The sequence below is a fragment of the Dermochelys coriacea genome, chromosome 3 (genome assembly GCF_009764565.3).
Source record: "Dermochelys coriacea isolate rDerCor1 chromosome 3, rDerCor1.pri.v4, whole genome shotgun sequence".
NCBI classification, from domain to species: Eukaryota; Metazoa; Chordata; order Testudines; family Dermochelyidae; genus Dermochelys; species Dermochelys coriacea.
The window spans coordinates 195,810,953-195,827,749 of NC_050070.1; positions in this window are offsets into that span (position 1 = coordinate 195,810,953).

A 16,797-nucleotide genomic window follows, 5' to 3' on the forward strand; every position below is an offset into this window, starting at 1 on the left:
TTCTTTTACATTTTTTGTGTGTAATTTAACATTTATATTGCAGTAGTGCCTAGAGGCCAAGCAAGTTGCAGCCCCATTGGGCTAGGTGCTGTACAGACCTATAGTAAGTGACAGTCCCTGCCCCAAAGAGCTTCCAATCTATGTTCTGAGGATGAGCTACTGAAAGAAACTATCCTATCCTGAAGGACGAGCCATCGCTCTCTCAGATCTTGGGAGATAGACCAGTCCTTGCTTACAGACAGCCCCCCAATCTGAAGCAAATACTCACCAGCAACCACACACCACACAACAGAACCACTAACCCAGGAACCTATCCTTGCAACAAAGCCCGTTGCCAACTCTGTCCACATATCTATTCAGGGGATACCATCATAGGGCCTAATCACATCAGCCACACTATCAGAGGCTCGTTCACCTGCGCATCTACCAATGTGATATATGCCATCATGTGCCAGCAATGCCCCTCTGCCATGTACATTGGCCAAACTGGACAGTCTCTACGTAAAAGAATGAATGGACACAAATCAGACGTCAAGAATTATAACATTCAAAAACCAGTTGGAGAACACTTCAATCTCTCTGGTCACTCGATCACAGACCTAAGAGTGGCTATACTTCAACAAAAAAGCTTCAAAAACAGACTCCAACGAGAGACTGCTGAATTGGAATTAATTTGCAAACTGGATACAATTAACTTAGGCTTGAATAGAGACTGGGAATGGATGAGTCATTACACAAAGTAAAACTATTTCCCCATGGTATTTCTCCCCCCCACCCCACCCCCCACTGTTCCTCTGATATTCTTGTTAACTGCTGGAATTAGCCTACCTGCTTGTCACCATGGAAGGTTTTCCTCCTTTCCCCCCCCTGCTGTGGGTGATGGCTTATCTTAAGTGATCACTCTCCTTACAGTGTGTATGATAAACCCATTGTTTCATGTTCTCTGTGTGTGTGTATATAAATCTCTCCTCTGTTTTTTCCACCAAATGCATCCGATGAAGTGAGCTGTAGCTCATGAAAGCTTATGCTCTAATAAATTTGTTAGTCTCTAAGGTGCCACAAGTACTCCTTTTCTTTTTGAAAGAAACTGAGGTTAATGACTGCTGTGAGATGGAGTGGCCCTCAGATCTTAAGGAAATAAATCACAAAAAAGCAAAATAGAATATTTTTTATTAAATTTTTCAGTAGGGTTGCCAACTCTGACTGAAGCTATTCTGGGAGATTCTCCCTCTATCCCCCCCACATTACATAATGTCATTTTCTTAAAATATCCTATTAAAATCTCCCGGATTGCTTTCAATAGTCACCGAGAGATCAACGCTGATTCCAGGAGACGCCAGGCCAATCTTGGAGTCTTGGCAATGCTCTATTTCAGTGCTGTCTTGTGTGTCTGGGACAGGGAGCAACATACAGCATTGGTGCTGCCCCGGGTAGCTATCATGTTCTCATCCTAATGCTGCATAGAGGCTGCTCAAGAACTGCCTGTGAAGGGGTTAAGAAGAACCTTGTTTTTATTATAAAAAAACCCCACACCCCACATTGCAACTAAGAATAAACAGTTTATCAGCTACCATTGATCCTCAAATAAAATGCAGGATTTTTTTTGTAAAAGAAATTGTTTATTTCAAGCACAACTTCAAGGAACTTCAAAAACCTTTGATCTCCAAAGGCTTTTTACCGTGCAATTTTAAAGTGTCAAAAATGTTCAGTTTATATTTTGCTCGATGTAGATCTTAATAGAGTTAGAAAAATCTATATGTTCAGGGCAAAAAAAAATTGCTTAATCCCTCATAAGAGCAACTCGTTTGATTTTTATATATATAATTATAGTGGGATGGCAGAACTAATTCCTTAGCCATTAGTAAACATATGTATAACGGATTAATAAAAGAGTTGTTACATTAAAAAAAGCACCTCACTGAAAATTTAGGCTTAGAGAGCCAAAGAGCCAGATTTTCGGAGCTAAACAGCACTCACAACTCCAATTAAAGTCCATGAACCTTGTATGTGGTCAGCATCGTTGTAAAATCAGGTTCTATTTGACCTAACGACACAGAGTAGGTTGGGACAGACCTGGAAATAGAACCTAGGTCTCCTGTTGTGTCTTATATCGTACAAAGGAACCACAAAGGCCTGGTGGGGTCCAAATAACGGCGTTTACTAAACACATATAACATGCCAGGCTTAGCTACATATATACACGGCTGCTCGGGCAGGGTTCTGATGGCTTCCAAAACACAGAAGACCGTGGATATGTCTACACTGCACACTAAGCCCAGGCTCTGACTCAGGTTTGAGTCCCAGATCCCCTTCCATCCACACACACATCGGTCTTGGGTCAGCAGAACTCAGGAGCCTGGTACTAGGACCCTGCTGGGTGGAAGGGGTCAGAGCCCAAGTTCCATTGAGACTCAGGTCCAAGCCCTGTCAATCTGCAGTGTGGTCGCAGCTGAAGCTGCAGACCCAAGTCAGAAGGTCTGTGTAGTGCAGTATGGACGTATTAGCACAACTACGAGACCTGGGTCCAGGACTTGTAAATCCAGGTTTACAATGCAGCGTGGAAACACCAAATCCACAAGCCTGGATCCCACAGACAGACAGCTTAACGTGCAGTGTAAACATACCTAGTGAGGGCCATTAGAGAGCTCCAAAGCTATTTACCCACCTGATAAGTCCCAAAATGTAACTGTAAATGGGGAATTGTCACCAAGCGGCTCCATTTCCAGTGGGGTACTACAGGGAGTGGTTCTTGGCCCTGTGCCATATAACATCTTTATCAATGACCTGGAAGAAAACATAAAATCATCACTTATAAAGTTTGCAGATAACACAAAAATTGGGAGTAGTAAATAATGAAGAGGACAGGTCACTGATTCAGAGCGATCTGGATCACTTGGAGACTGGGTGCAAGCAAACAATATGCCTTTTAATACAGCTACATGTAAAGACATACATCTGAGAACAAAGACTGTAGGCCATACTTACTGGAAGGGGGACTCTATCCTGGAAAATAATGACCCTGAAAAAGATTTGGGAGTCATAGTGGATAATCAGCTGAACATGAGCTCCCAGTGTGATGCTGAGGCCAAAAATGCTAATGCAATCCTGGGATGCATACACAGGAGAATCTTGAGTAGCAGAGAGGTTATTTTACCTCTTTATGTGATGCTGGTGCGACCGCTACTGGAATATTGTGTCCAGTTCTGGTGTCCACAGCTCAGGAAGGATATTGAGAGTGTTCAGAGAAGAGATCCAAGAAAAATTAAGTGATTTAGAAAACATGTTTTATAGTGATAGACTCAATGAGCTCAATCTATTTAACATTTAACAAAGAGAAGGTTAAGGGGTGACTTGATTACAGGCAAGAGTAACTACATGCGGAACAAATATTTAACAATGGGCTATACAATCTAGTAGAAAAGGTGTAACACAGTCTAATGGCTGAAAATTTAAGCTAGACAAATTTAGATTTGAAATAAGTTGTAAATTTGTAATGATGAGAGTAATTAATCATTGGAACAATTTACCAAGGGGTTGTGGTGGATTCTCCATTATGGGCCATTTTAAAAGCAAGACTGGATGTTTTTCTAAAAGATATGGTCTATTATTTTGGGGAAGTTCTATAGCCTGTGTTATACAGGAGGTCAGACTAGATTATCACAATGGTCCCTTCTGGTCTTAGACTCTTTGAATTTATCAATTCCTGTACATTGCATCTCCTTACTGCCAGCTTCCATTTCTATCAATAATGCTGTCTCCATTTAACGGTTTGTTTGTGGGTTTAAGCCCTGAGGACTCAAATATGTTGTTGAGACTGGGGAGGATATTTTAAAAAAAATTCTAACAGATTCAATAGAACACTTTAGGATCTGACTCTGGTTAATTTTTTGCTATTTGATTTCAGAATCTCGTTTGCTTTTTACAGATTACTAAATCCTTAAAGCAGAGTTTTCGTGATTGGGTTAATTAGAGCTTGAAGACTTGTTTTCCAAGTGTTAAGGCAACAGACTTGTCTTGTCCTTAATAGATGCAGAGATAACTCTATAATACAGTCTTATAAAAAGAACTCTTTGAATGTGTGTGGGCATCGTTACATCAGAAGTGCAGACTTCACTGTGGCACAAATAGAACGAGGGGAGAAAGGGAAATTGAGGACAGAAAGTTGGCAGAGTCTCCGTCTCTGATATTTACTGAAGTAGGGGATGTAACAGGCTCTCGGCTTCTTTGCTGCCCAAGCAGTGGAATGATACTTCTGTCCCAATTTGTCTTTTGACAGAGAACTTGTCTGCAGCTTAATCCATCTGTTTTGTGTACCAGGCTCATAACTCTGGCACTTTATGCCACAGTAAGTAGAATGTCACCTATTCAGTTTCTTCTGCCCAGGTAGGGAGTACGCTGTAGTAGTTAGAGTAGGGAAATGCTTGGGTATTCCTACTTACCGTAACCTCACTGAAGTGGTTTGAGGTTTGATTGTTTTTAAAACAGTATCAGGTCCTTGGATAAAAGTGTCTGTATTCTTAGTGCACCGGCCAGGATACCAAGCACTCCTGATCTTCTGTGTGAGTTTAGACAAGCTGCTTAGTCTCTGTGTCTTGGTTTCCTTATTTGTGATGTGAAGATAATTGCACTTACCTCCTGTCCAGGAGTGTTGTGGGGATTAGATAATGGTTGTGGCTAGTTGGGATCCTTGGAGATGACGTATAATTATTAGTGTTGTGTGAGTGGCTACATGTTAGGAGTGATAGGATGGGATCTGGATTCTGAGTGAGCGATGAGCGAGTGAGCCAACACCTGCTTAGGGTGGGAGGTTAAACGTCTTATTTCCATCCCAGTTCATTAGGTACAAGTTTTTTCTGACTTCAAAAGGTTCCTGTGCTGGGTTCCTTGCCGCTCCTCTCCCATTCTAAATCTTACCAAATTTTCTAAGGTCCTTCTTTTACCCTGCTCCCTCTCCTCTCACTACATCCTGTTTTTATTTTTTTTCTTTCCTTCCAACTCACCAAGAACTCTCTCCTTGTCCTTAACTCGGGGTTCTTCCTTCCCGCTGCCTAACAGCTCCTTGAATGACCCCTCTACAGACCAGTTCCCAACATCCTGGTTCTTGACTCCCATCTCCTTCTCCCCAGTCCTTGCAAGCTCCCTACCTTTGGTGATAATCCTTCAGGGTTTTGGGAGGGATCTCAGTTCTGGCACTTACTCTTTTGGACACTAGTTGCTTTAGTCAAACCTCATCTGCTTCAGGGCTTCCCTTGGTCAAGGGTGCCCCAAAATGCATTATACCTCACACCCTCTGTCTCTGAAAACCCAAAACTCATTACATTTGAGGAGAGCAGGCAGCAAAACAAAAATAGCCAGCCCTGCTGAGACCTTGAGATGGAATTCAGCCAATAGGTGGTTAGGAAGCAATGGAAGGGCTCTCTTTTGAGCATGTCTTCTCCCCCAAATCTAAAATATCTTGGGTTCAGTTTGGTTAGAGATCTGAGTTGAGGTTCAGGCCACTTCTCATTGTTCCCCAGATTGTTTGCCCATTTTCCCCCATGAAATCTGGCTCTCGGAGACAACATCTTTTTTGAGATACAGAGGATTTTTTTTTTTTTTTTGACAGTCACAACTTCAGCACGCCCACATGAGGTGTTGCTGGTCTAGAGAATCACCTCCTACATGTAACAAAAGGTACAGCCAGTGGTGGTGCCTGCTCAGAATTGCCCGCCTGCACGACTCATTCACACATTGCCTTCTGCACTCAGCCCTCGCTAATGGAGACAAAGCATGTGAAATGCTAAGTAACACAAGCCATAAATATAAAAACTTTGCAGTGAGATCAGTGCAGAGAGCCCCTGCTTTTACCAAGCACTGTTTGAAAGTTAAACGGATGTGCAGAAGCGAGAATAATTTTCTGGCCGGGGCGGAAGGGGGGAACCCCAACCAAACCCAAGTAGAGTTTATGGTATTTTTCCCCAACAAGCTTTAAGAAAGGTGGAAGTTCATCGTGTAGGAAGGTATTTCTTTCTACATGTCACAGACTTACACCTACCATATTAGAAATCCTACATATCTCTATTATTGACTACACACCAACAGACACAAATGGGCCCAAACTGAGAGATATAGTCAGCAATAGTGCTGACAATAAGAGTCAGACGGTGAAGGGCACTTGCTCAGATAAGAGCACGCAGCCTCTCCCTCAGTGCATCCCCGGCACAAGGATCACGGGCAACCGCAGTCCCTGCTCTCAGGTAGAAGCAGAGATTTCTCCTTCCATGCTCCTCCAAGAGCACACATCATCCCAAAGTGGAAAGAGAGGAACAGGGGCCATGACTTTGCTCAGTTGCTCCCCATCAGCCCACAGAGCAAACAGGGCCAGGCCCAATTCTTCCATGAGTGCTACCTGAGGCAGTGCAACTCCTCATTGCCTTCACTCAGGGCGGGGCCTAGATACTAGGATATAGCCTCTGATGGTAATACTTGGCACATCATTCATAGTTCTCAGAGCACTTTACAAAAGGACCAGGCATTATTCCCAGATAGTATAAACCGAAGTGCAGAGGCTTTCCCAAAGTCACAACATGGTGAGGAGGCTCTCCCAGGAGCAGAGAGACCGTGGGAGTTCCCACAGGACCGAGCGGCAGCTGTGCACTCCTGCTGGAAGGGCTGAGGTGACTGTCCTGGCTGAGGGACAGGAGAGGACTGAGACAGAGCCTCGGTGTGGTGGAAAGCACCCGAGTATGGTCAGGATGCGCTCCCAGCAGAGTGCTGGGAAGAGTGGGGTTTTAGGGACTACATGCATTGGGGTGATAAATGGACTATGTTGGGGACTTTTGGTTACTGACCGATTGGCACTGTGTGTGATAATAAACTGGCCCGGTCTCTCTTAAAGGGCCTGTGTTGCCCTGTGACTCTCCTCCCCCCCTTTTCAGAAGCCACTTTAAGAGGGAGTCCGGCCCTTTAAAAGGGAGCAGGGCCAGTACCCGAGTGCCCTCTTTTAAGTCCAAATGGAGTGAGCTCAGGAGGCAGAGATGCACTGGCCCTGCTCTTCTTAAAGGGCCAGTGTCACCCTATGACAGAGTCAGTGGAGCCAGGTAAAGAGACAAAGCAATAAACATTAATATCCCCTGGCATAAAAATGATTCTCATGAATGTATGTCTCATTAGGACAGAGAGAGATACCACCCCCAGCCCTGTCTTCCAGCGGGGCTGTACAGACCCCAGACAGGAGCTGCAGCTGCGTGGAAGGGCTGGGGGCAGTACAGCCGCGCTGGAGGACAGGGCTGGGGGTGGTACTGATACACCTGCACCAGAGGAGCTACCAGCGCAGGACATTGGCTCCTGGGAGCGGCAGCCCCACATTCTGCTCCTTCTCTGCTGTGGTTCCCGGGAGAGCCCTGTGGTTTAGCAGATACTGATTTCTATTCACGAATATCCACATCCGCGGTGTGGCAAAATGGCCGATGTTGGTATGGTGGGTTCCACGCTTTTCTTGGCAGGGGGGCTAGGATGCCACCCCTTGCCCCTGCTCTTGGGGCGCTGAGAGCCCCGCTAGTATCCCGGGAAGGTGGTAGAGTAGGGAAGCGGGGAAGGGGTCTGGGTATGCACTATTGGCATTAATAAACTGATGTTGCAATACTTCTGTGAGGACTGTATAATTATCCCCATTTCACAGACATGGAAACTGAAGAACAGAGAAGACAAGTAACTTGTCTTTGTCAGAGTTGATAACACACTCCAGATTTTCTGGCTCCTAAGCCTGTGATTTAACCATGAAACAATCCTTTTCTCCTAGTTCACTGTTGGTTATTTTTGTCAGTCCATAAGGTTTTACCCATTATACATCACAACTCTGACATTCATGAGTTATGAAATATCACACTGTTCACTATCACGTATTTCAGACATACCCATGCCAAGTTAATATATTTTGTATGTTATTTTAAAAAACAAGACCTTGCTGTCATCTTCAAATATCTGTACAGCTGCTGTCTTGCAAAAATAAAATTACAACGGTATGGCATGAAGTGCCTGAGTTTCTTTTTCTGTTCTGTTCCCCCTACCATCCCCCCTTTACTTACCTGAACATAATTAACTCCAGCAGGTGGCCTATTTCTGAAATCCACCAATCAAATTAAATTACTATATGATTCACCATAGTAACATGCCTGTATTTACTGGTACGAGTATAGCACAATATAAGATTTACTAACCAATTGAATTCTCACATAGACACACACACACACACGAATCCCATAGCAACACAAACAACAGTATGACAATAACATCTGCTGTGCAACAGGGAAAAAAATAGAAAATTCTTCTCTGAAACAAGACAGGCCCCGGTTAAATAAGTTTTAGTCATAATAAGTGAGAAAATATCTAAGACTAATGTCATCTTACAATTGCATAATAACTTGCATCCAGACAGATCCCCAAAGGCTTTTTAAATTGTGGGTATAGCAACTCCTTTACACATGCCACCGAATGGCAGCCACTTCTGGGGTGGAATGGGCAGCTGTTTTAGCCGCGCACAACAACAAAAATGAACAGTTCAGAACAAGAAACAAATACCAAAGTGGTGTCTAAGGACCTAATCCATCTCTCACTGAAGTCAACAGAAATCTTTCATTGGCTTCCATGGAAGTTGAATCAAGCCCTAAATGCTATGTTGATTGGCACCTTACTGATATTTAAATAAAACACAACAATATAGGATGGCAATATGGGTTGAAATCTTGGTCCCATTAAAGTCAATGGCAAAACTCCCATTGACTTCAATGGGGTCAGGATTGAAATTGAAATTCCAATTGAAATTCCAGGGGAAACAAGTGAGCTGTAGCTCACGAAAGCTTATGCTCTAATAAATTTGTTAGTCTCTAAGGTGCCACCGGTACTCCTTTTCTTTTTAGGGGAAACATAGGCAGCCACAGTGTAATTACTCAGACTGGAATGTGGCTAGGGCAAAAGTGCTACGGGATCTTTAATGATGACAGGCGGTCAAAAGCTTACTTCAGTTTCTCATGTGAATCAGGTACCTCTAATTGCATAGTGCCCCTTATACACAATGCTGGACCATTGGGTCAGGTCTGACTCAAACTGAATAATACCATCTAATGAATCACTAACATTAGAAGTAGCAAATTCCTAATTACGATGGTAATTCACTTTCTCTTATAAACTGGATTTTAAAATCTATTACCCAAATTTGCTTTAAAAACCGCCTGACCAGCTGAAATTTTGCTTGCGTGTCTCTAAGTAGCTGGAAGGTTGCTTGTGTATTCTCTAACCAGAGAAGAATTTTCGGGGGAAGTTTGAGATCAATAGTGTAAAACAATTTTCAGATATGGGACCGTTATTTTACACTTTTTGAAGTTTTCTTTTCCATGTATGTGTAGCCATACTGAAAATGATAGTTTGGTCCAGAAACTCCAAATTTGCTTTAATCAGTAGTGGTGGATGCAATGCTGTGCAAAGTGCCGGTGCTATTCACCATGAAACTTTGAAGCTCTCAGAATTCTGCCAGGAATTGATGGAATCTGGAAATTGCATATTTCAGACTAGTTCTAGAATCTCCATCAGCTGAGTTTGCAGAGGATGGCTGAGCTTTAAGCACAGCCAGGAGATGATCCACTTTGCTGGCAGAGTATTTGACCTGAACTTGTGTTTCACTGGATATCATGTATTGACTTTAATTTCTAAAAACCAAATACAAATAAATACAAATATTAAATCAAGATTTAAAGGGCCAGGGCTCCAGTTGCGGTAGTGGCGGCTGGGAGCCCGGGGCCCTTTAAATCACCCCCGAGTTACCAGGAGCAGAGGCGGATGGGCGCCCCGGGGCTCAGGGGCGATTTAAAGGGCCCAGGGCTCCAGCTGCCGCTACCACAGTGGAGCCCCGGGCCCTTTAAATCACTGAAGAGCCTTGGGGGCTCCCAGCTGCCACCGCTACCCTGGGGCTCTGGGCTCTGGCAGAGCTTTAAAGGGCCTGGGGCTCTGCTGTGGTAGCGGCTGCCGGAGCCCCGAGCCCTTTAAATCCCTGCCTGAGCCCTGCTGCCCGAGCCCTGGGGTAGCGGCAGCCAGGCTCTGTTGGTGATTTAAAGGGCCCCGGGGCTCCAGCCGCCGCTAGCGCCCCAGCCCTTTAAATCCACTCTGGAGCCCCACCGCTGCTACCCCAGGGCTTCGGCAGCAGGGCTCAGGTGGAGATTTTAGGGGCTGGGGCAGTAGCAGCAGCTGGAGCTCCGGGGCCCTTTAAACTCCCGCTGCAGCCCCGCTGCTGCTACCCCAGGGCTTTAAATTGTCATCTGGAAAAGCCAGTCCCGGTACGGCGCACCGGCTCTTATCGGTACACCGTACTGGGGCGTACCGGCTTACCTTCACCTCTGGGTCCAAGGCTTGGGCCTCAGCTGGGGGTGGGTCTGGGGCCGGAAGTGGAGCGGCGCAGAGGCTGGGGATGGGGGCTGGAGCAGAGCTGGGGGTAGGGAGGAGCTGGGTGGTGCTCCCTGCCCCTGTAAGGGCTGGCTCAAGCCCCACTGTGCCCCCCGGACATTCCTCCGCTCCATGCCCACCCCCCGGGGGCATGCCCCTAACTTTGGGGACCTCTGCGCTAGACCATATTATCTCCTAAGAAAACCTCAGGACCACAAATTATTTTGGTTAGATGTAAGTAAGGTTGTAAACTTTCTGATGTTCATCCAAAATGAATCTCCAAACCTCTTGAAATTTGCCCATCACTGGAATTTTGAAGGGAATGTCTTATAAAGCTCCAGACTGTCTGAATCTAATAATGGAGTGAGTCAAAGTATAGTACACAAGAAGCAAGTAAAAATGCTGGAGAATCGAGCTAAAGCCCTCAGCATCCAGACCTGTGCATCTGAAAAAAGGGAGGAAGCAGAGAACCAATTGCTTCCTTTTCCCCCCTCCTCACTTCTCCTCCCCTCCCCTCTCCTCCCACCAAAAAAGCAGCTGTCAGAGCTCCTGGTTTTAGGTGATCTGTATATTGGATTTATGAAATGTAGGTTATGTAAATTTCTAACTCCCAAATAAAATGTTAATTAACAGTGTGCCTAAGGTTCCCTCCGTCCACATCCAAAAGTAGGGAAGTGTTTAAAACAAATTATAGCTTATGACTTTCCTGTAGGCCTAAATTCTCTAGAGGTATTGTTTGCTCCCTGTTTCTTGTGTCCTTTTATTCTGATAGTTAAGTAACATTATTTTCTATCTTCCTTGTTTTTTCTCCTGTTTAAGATCAGTAGCCTGTTCTAATAAATAATGCAGTCTCTGTCTGGGCAGTTGTTTGCTATGTGATCTTACATGATGCTGTGTGTAGTGAGAGGATAAAGCAAAACCTCCTTTACACATTCTTTAAAGTCCTTTGTAGTGTACATATTGTTAGAAAAGTTTGTGCCAATGTTTTCACTGAGCCCCTATTTTCAGGAATGTAACCCATTCACAGAAATTTGATTTAGTTGCAATGGCAGACTGTATGGGGGTCCATTTTCAGAGTCTATGCACTAGGGTCCCAGTTCAGAAAAAGCACATGGGGGTCAATGGAACACACAAAGTCAATGGGATGTAAGCATGTGCTTAAAGTTAATAAATGCTTAAGTGTGTTCCTGAATCAGGGCCTGGGAAAGCTGTGCAAAATCCTATGTTTATATGAACAAGTGTGGTTACTGATCTTCTAAACACCTGTTTCCAGGAGGAAGGAGCTTTTTTGTGCCTCGAAATGCAGGGTTCTCCCTGTGTACCAGATCTGTGAATATTTGTGTGGGTTTCCAATGTCACGAGGCTTGGTACATTTGCCCCAGGTGGTCTCAGGCTGGGTGCTAATTTTACCAGTTGTAAAAATAAGATATTTGACCATATTGAAACAACATGAATCTAAATATTGAGCCCAGTCTTGCATTTCTAGGGAACCCAAAACTACCACTGAACTCAGATCAGTGACAGAGAGGTGACTAGTTTGATTCTTCCTCCCACTGCTAATCACCTGAGCCATCAGTCCAGATAATGTGTTAAGTATAAAACCGATCAAAAAACCTTTTGACACCAGCAAATCTTCTCTATGTTAAAAGAAGCCATTTCCCCCCGGCCATATCCTTGGTCCTTTGGAAATTCCATTGTTATCAAAGCAATGCAAGGCCACCCCTTTCCATAGAATGCATGACTGTGTAGAAGCACATTTCTGCAGATGCCTTTTTGCACATATGCCAAATTGCTGTGGTGGGGAGGGTGTTAAATGGTATTTTGCAGCTGCATTCATGAGAGCTCAGTCTGTTTTGCTTACTGAAGTGAAGAGGTGGTGTGATCACCATCTAGAAGTACCTACACAGGGAGAATATATCTGGGAGTAGAGAGCGCTTCAGTCTAGCCATGAAATTAATTAATCCTGGGGAGAGATGTGGTGGATCCTTCCACACTTGAAGTCTTAAGATAAAGACTGGATATCTCTCTAAAAGCTACACTCTAGTTCACTCAGGTGTTATGGGCTTGATACAGGAATTACTGGGTGAAAATCTCTGCCCTGTCTTATGCCAGAGGTCAGACTAGATAGTCCCAATGGCTCCGTCTTGCTTTAAAATCTTTAACTCTGTGTGGCTGCAGTGGATCCGTTGGCCCAGTAGTCTCAGTTGCAAGCAAGGATGGTGCCCGCCCACTCCTGGGACTTCAATAAGTGCAAGCAAGGATGGTGGAAAGCCATGTGATCAGCTAACACTTGATATGGACTCCATTGGCTCAAAGAAATACAGAGCACCTTAGTCTGCAAGTGTGTCAGCGCATGCTCCTCTGTGTAAAGTTCTTCAAGGCGAGAACCCTTGACATTTAGAAAATTTTCTCTCATTATTTCTTCTCACAGAAGTCTTGCCTCTGTGGGTATTCGGTAATATCTTGCCTGTTGGAGTTTTGACCTATGAAAGAACTGGAATGATAGCAGCTCTGCATGCAAAGTTAACTTCCAGATTTCACAGGAAGCCCTGACCACAATATTGGAAAGGTCTTGTTTATTGCTATTTGATGACTTTGTCTTATCCCATCAATTGCTGCTAGAGTTCTCTTGTTAGTGAATGTCACTAACAGAATTATATCCCCACTGGCTTATTATGTGAAGGAATCCCTTTGCCCTCAAGCATTGTATATAATTTATCCCAATTGTGAATGTCCTTTCTGCACAACCATAATCGCTCTCATGTTCCAAGTTGCCCTGGAAGATAAGAGTAACAGATGGTGGAAGCATTTCTGCTCAGAGTCCATCTAGAGTGATTTCCTTCTTTTCTCATTTTGTTCACATATAAAACTCAACAGAAATAATATGGAACATAATTCAATGTGGTCTACGTGGTTCCTGAAGCAGGTGCTGCTGCTACTGCTGATCTCAATATTTATGAAAGGAAGTATATTCCTTCTCATTTGCACAACCCTAGCAGCTAGTGAAATATTGTCAGCGGACTCCTTTTGGTTTGTTTCTTGTTTGCATATGTGTAAAAGCTGGGCTGCTTCTCATTCTTTTAAGTGCTTATTGCGTATATATAGGAAAAGGCTATATTTTCTGAATTTAAAACCACCAAGAGGTTGTTTTCTGACATCTACAGATTCTGGCAGCATCACAGAACATTGAAAACAGAAGTCTGAGCAGCTGATCAAACAAACTGCAGCCACCTGAGTAATAAGAAACAAATGTTATCAAGGGTCTTTCACCCAAAGTAAAATCTTTCCAAAGGCAGTGAGAGAAGCACAGTGAGTGTGGTAAAAATATTCTGACAGACTACTTTTAAATGCAAAATAAAAAAGGTACTAAAAGGACATGAACGTAGTCACATAATATTTAGCTCTCGTATATAGATCTCCAAGTGCTTTACATGGTTGAGGTAGTATTGTTACCCCCATGTGATGGGGCTTACTCCCATCACCTGTTAGACAAGGGGTTACTGCCAATTAGTGCACTTGTAATTGGCTGACTGCCCCTTGGCCAGAGGGGGCGGAGGCTCATTAGATACCCGGGCCTCATAAGGAAGCTGAGGAGGTAGGAATTATCTGTGAAGAGACCCCAGAGACCATAGGCTCAGTTCGGTGTGGGGAAGTCCTGAAATAGGGCTTAAATGGCAAGAAACCAGCTAGGAGGATTCCTAGGGAGTTAGGTTAGGCTGCTGTGAGGGAGGCCCTGCAACAGGATTAGTGAAAGTCCTTCAGTGGAGCCTGGAAGGGGTGGAAGAGTGATTAGCTCATCAGAGATAAGAGCAGCCAGGAGGATCTAGGCACAGGCCAGGGAACCAAAGTGAGACTGTTAAGCAAAAGCTGGGGGGGAAGCAGCACCAGTGGGGCTTGGAGGAAACAATCCAGTAGGTCTGAAGAAGTAGATCTAGCTGCTTAATACAGGGCACCTGGGCTGTAACCCAGAGTAGAGCATGGGCTGGATTTCCTGCACCAGCCCCTGAGGGAGCCTGCTGTAAGGAATATCAAAAGCCTAGGGTGAGGCTGAAGATTGACCCCACAGCACAGACTGAGGAATAGTCGGGGGAGGGTGTTGCATTGAAGGCTCTCTTGTGTTGAGATGCTTTATGAACTCTCAGTGGGACCTTCTTGTTGCCTTGGAAGGGGACTAAACTTCATGGAACTTAACCAGAGGGCTGAGCTATGGAAGACCTGGTCAGAGGCAGATGGCCTACAGGAGGCACTGGAGATGAGGACTCCTTGCAGTGTTTCCCCCTGACACAAGAGGGCACTATGGGTGGTGAGTACATGATCTTCCACCCCCTTGTATAGACAGGGAAAGTGAGGCATGGAGAGGCAAAGTGATTTCCCCCGGGTGACATGGCAGTCAGCTGCGAACCAGCTGAGCGGCGAACAGTGGAGAGGCTAACAGGGAGTTTGCCTGGGGATAGCCCACTGAGGCTTTCATCTTGCAGGCTTCTCTGAGTAGTTACTACAACACCAGAGGAAGCTCTTAGAAGGAAGGAAATATGGATGGTGAGCATTCAGCTGTTGTTACCTGCACACGATGTGCCATGTTTGTCTTTCTTCCACAGGACAGAAGCGACTTTGTCTGTACAAAGTGCAAGCTGGTCTCCATGTTGGAAGAGAAAGTTCAAGGTCTGGAGAAACAAGAATCGACCCTGCGTTGCATAAGAGAAACTGAAGATTTCCTGGACAGATGTCAGAATATGCTTCTACGGGCACAACATTCTGAAGATTCAGAGCAGGCTGCGCAGCGGGGACAGAAGGACAGTGAAGAAATTTGGCAGCATGTGACCTCCAGATGAAGAAAGGGGAGCATCCCATGTACCAGCAATGCAGATACAGATAAGCAACCATTTTCATGTTCTCTCCACAGGTACTAATGCGGAGAGTGGACTAGATGATGCATCTGAGGGAAAGGAGCAGAAGGAGACTCCACTAATTGGAAGGTGTGAGATGCCCTATCCTAAGGATGGGGGTTCCATGACCACCACTCCCAAGAGAAGGAGGCAGGTGGTGGTCGTCGAGGACTTCCTCCTCAGGGGGACTGAATCATCTATCTGCCACCCCGACTGGGAAAACCGAGAACTTTGCTGCTTGCCAGGAGCGAGGATTCATGATGTCACGGAGAGACTGCTGAGACTCATCAAGCCCTTGGATCACTATCCCTTCCTGCTTCTCCATGTGCACCAATGATACTGCCAAGAATGACCTTGAGCGGATCACTGCAGACTAGGTGGCTCTGGGAAGAAGGATAAAGGAGTTTGAGGTGCAAGTGGTGTTCTCGTCCATCCTCCCTGTGGAAGGAAAAGGCCTGGGTAGAGACCATCAAATCTTGGAAGTCAATGAATGGCTATGCAGATGGTGTCGGAGAGAAGGCTTTGGATTCTTTGACCATGGGATGATGTTCCAAGAAGGAGGAGTACTAGGCAGAGACGGGCTCCACTTAATGAAGAGAGGGAAGAGCATCTTTGCAAGCAGGCTGGCTAACCTAATGAGGAGGGCTTTAAACTAGGTCCACCAGGAGAAGGAGACCAAAGCCCTGCGGTAAATGGGATACTGGGAGGAAGCGCGAACAGGAGAGCGCGAGAGGAGAGGGCTCCTGTCTCATACTGAGAAAGCGGGACGATCAGCAAGTTATCTTAAGTACCTATACACAAATGTAAGAAGCCTGGGAAACAAGCAGGGAGAAATGGAAGTCCTGGCACAGTCAAGGAATTTTATGATCTGATTGGAATAACAGAGACTTGGTGGGATAACTCACATGACTGAAGTACGGTCATGGATGGATATAAACTGTTCGGGAAGGACAGGCAGGGCAGAAAAGGTGGGAAAGTTGCATTGTATGTAAGAGAGCAGTATGACTGCTCAGAGCTCCGGTATGAAACTGCAGAAAAACCTGAGAGACTCTGGAGTAAGTTTAGAAGTGTGAGCAACAAGGGTGATGTTAGGTGGGAGTCTGCTATAGACCACCGGACCAGGGGGATGAGGTGGACGAGGCTTTCTTCCGGCAACAAACGGAAGTTACTAGATCGCAGGCCCTGGTTCTCATGGGAGATTTCAATCACCCTGATATCTGCTGGGAGAGCAATACAGCGGTGCACAGACAATCCAGGAAGTTTTTGGAAAGTGTAGGGGACAATTTCCTGGTGCAAGTGCTGGAGGAAACAACTAGGGGAAGAGCTCTTCTTGACCCGCTGCTCACAAACTGGGAAGAATTAGTAGGGAAAGCAAAAGTGGATGGGTTGTGGATTGGAGTGGTGGTGGGATGAAATTTAATAGTGAAAAGTGCAAGGTCATGCATTTAGGGATTGATAGCAGGAAAGTCTGTTGTAGACTGGGGACGCGTTACTGGGG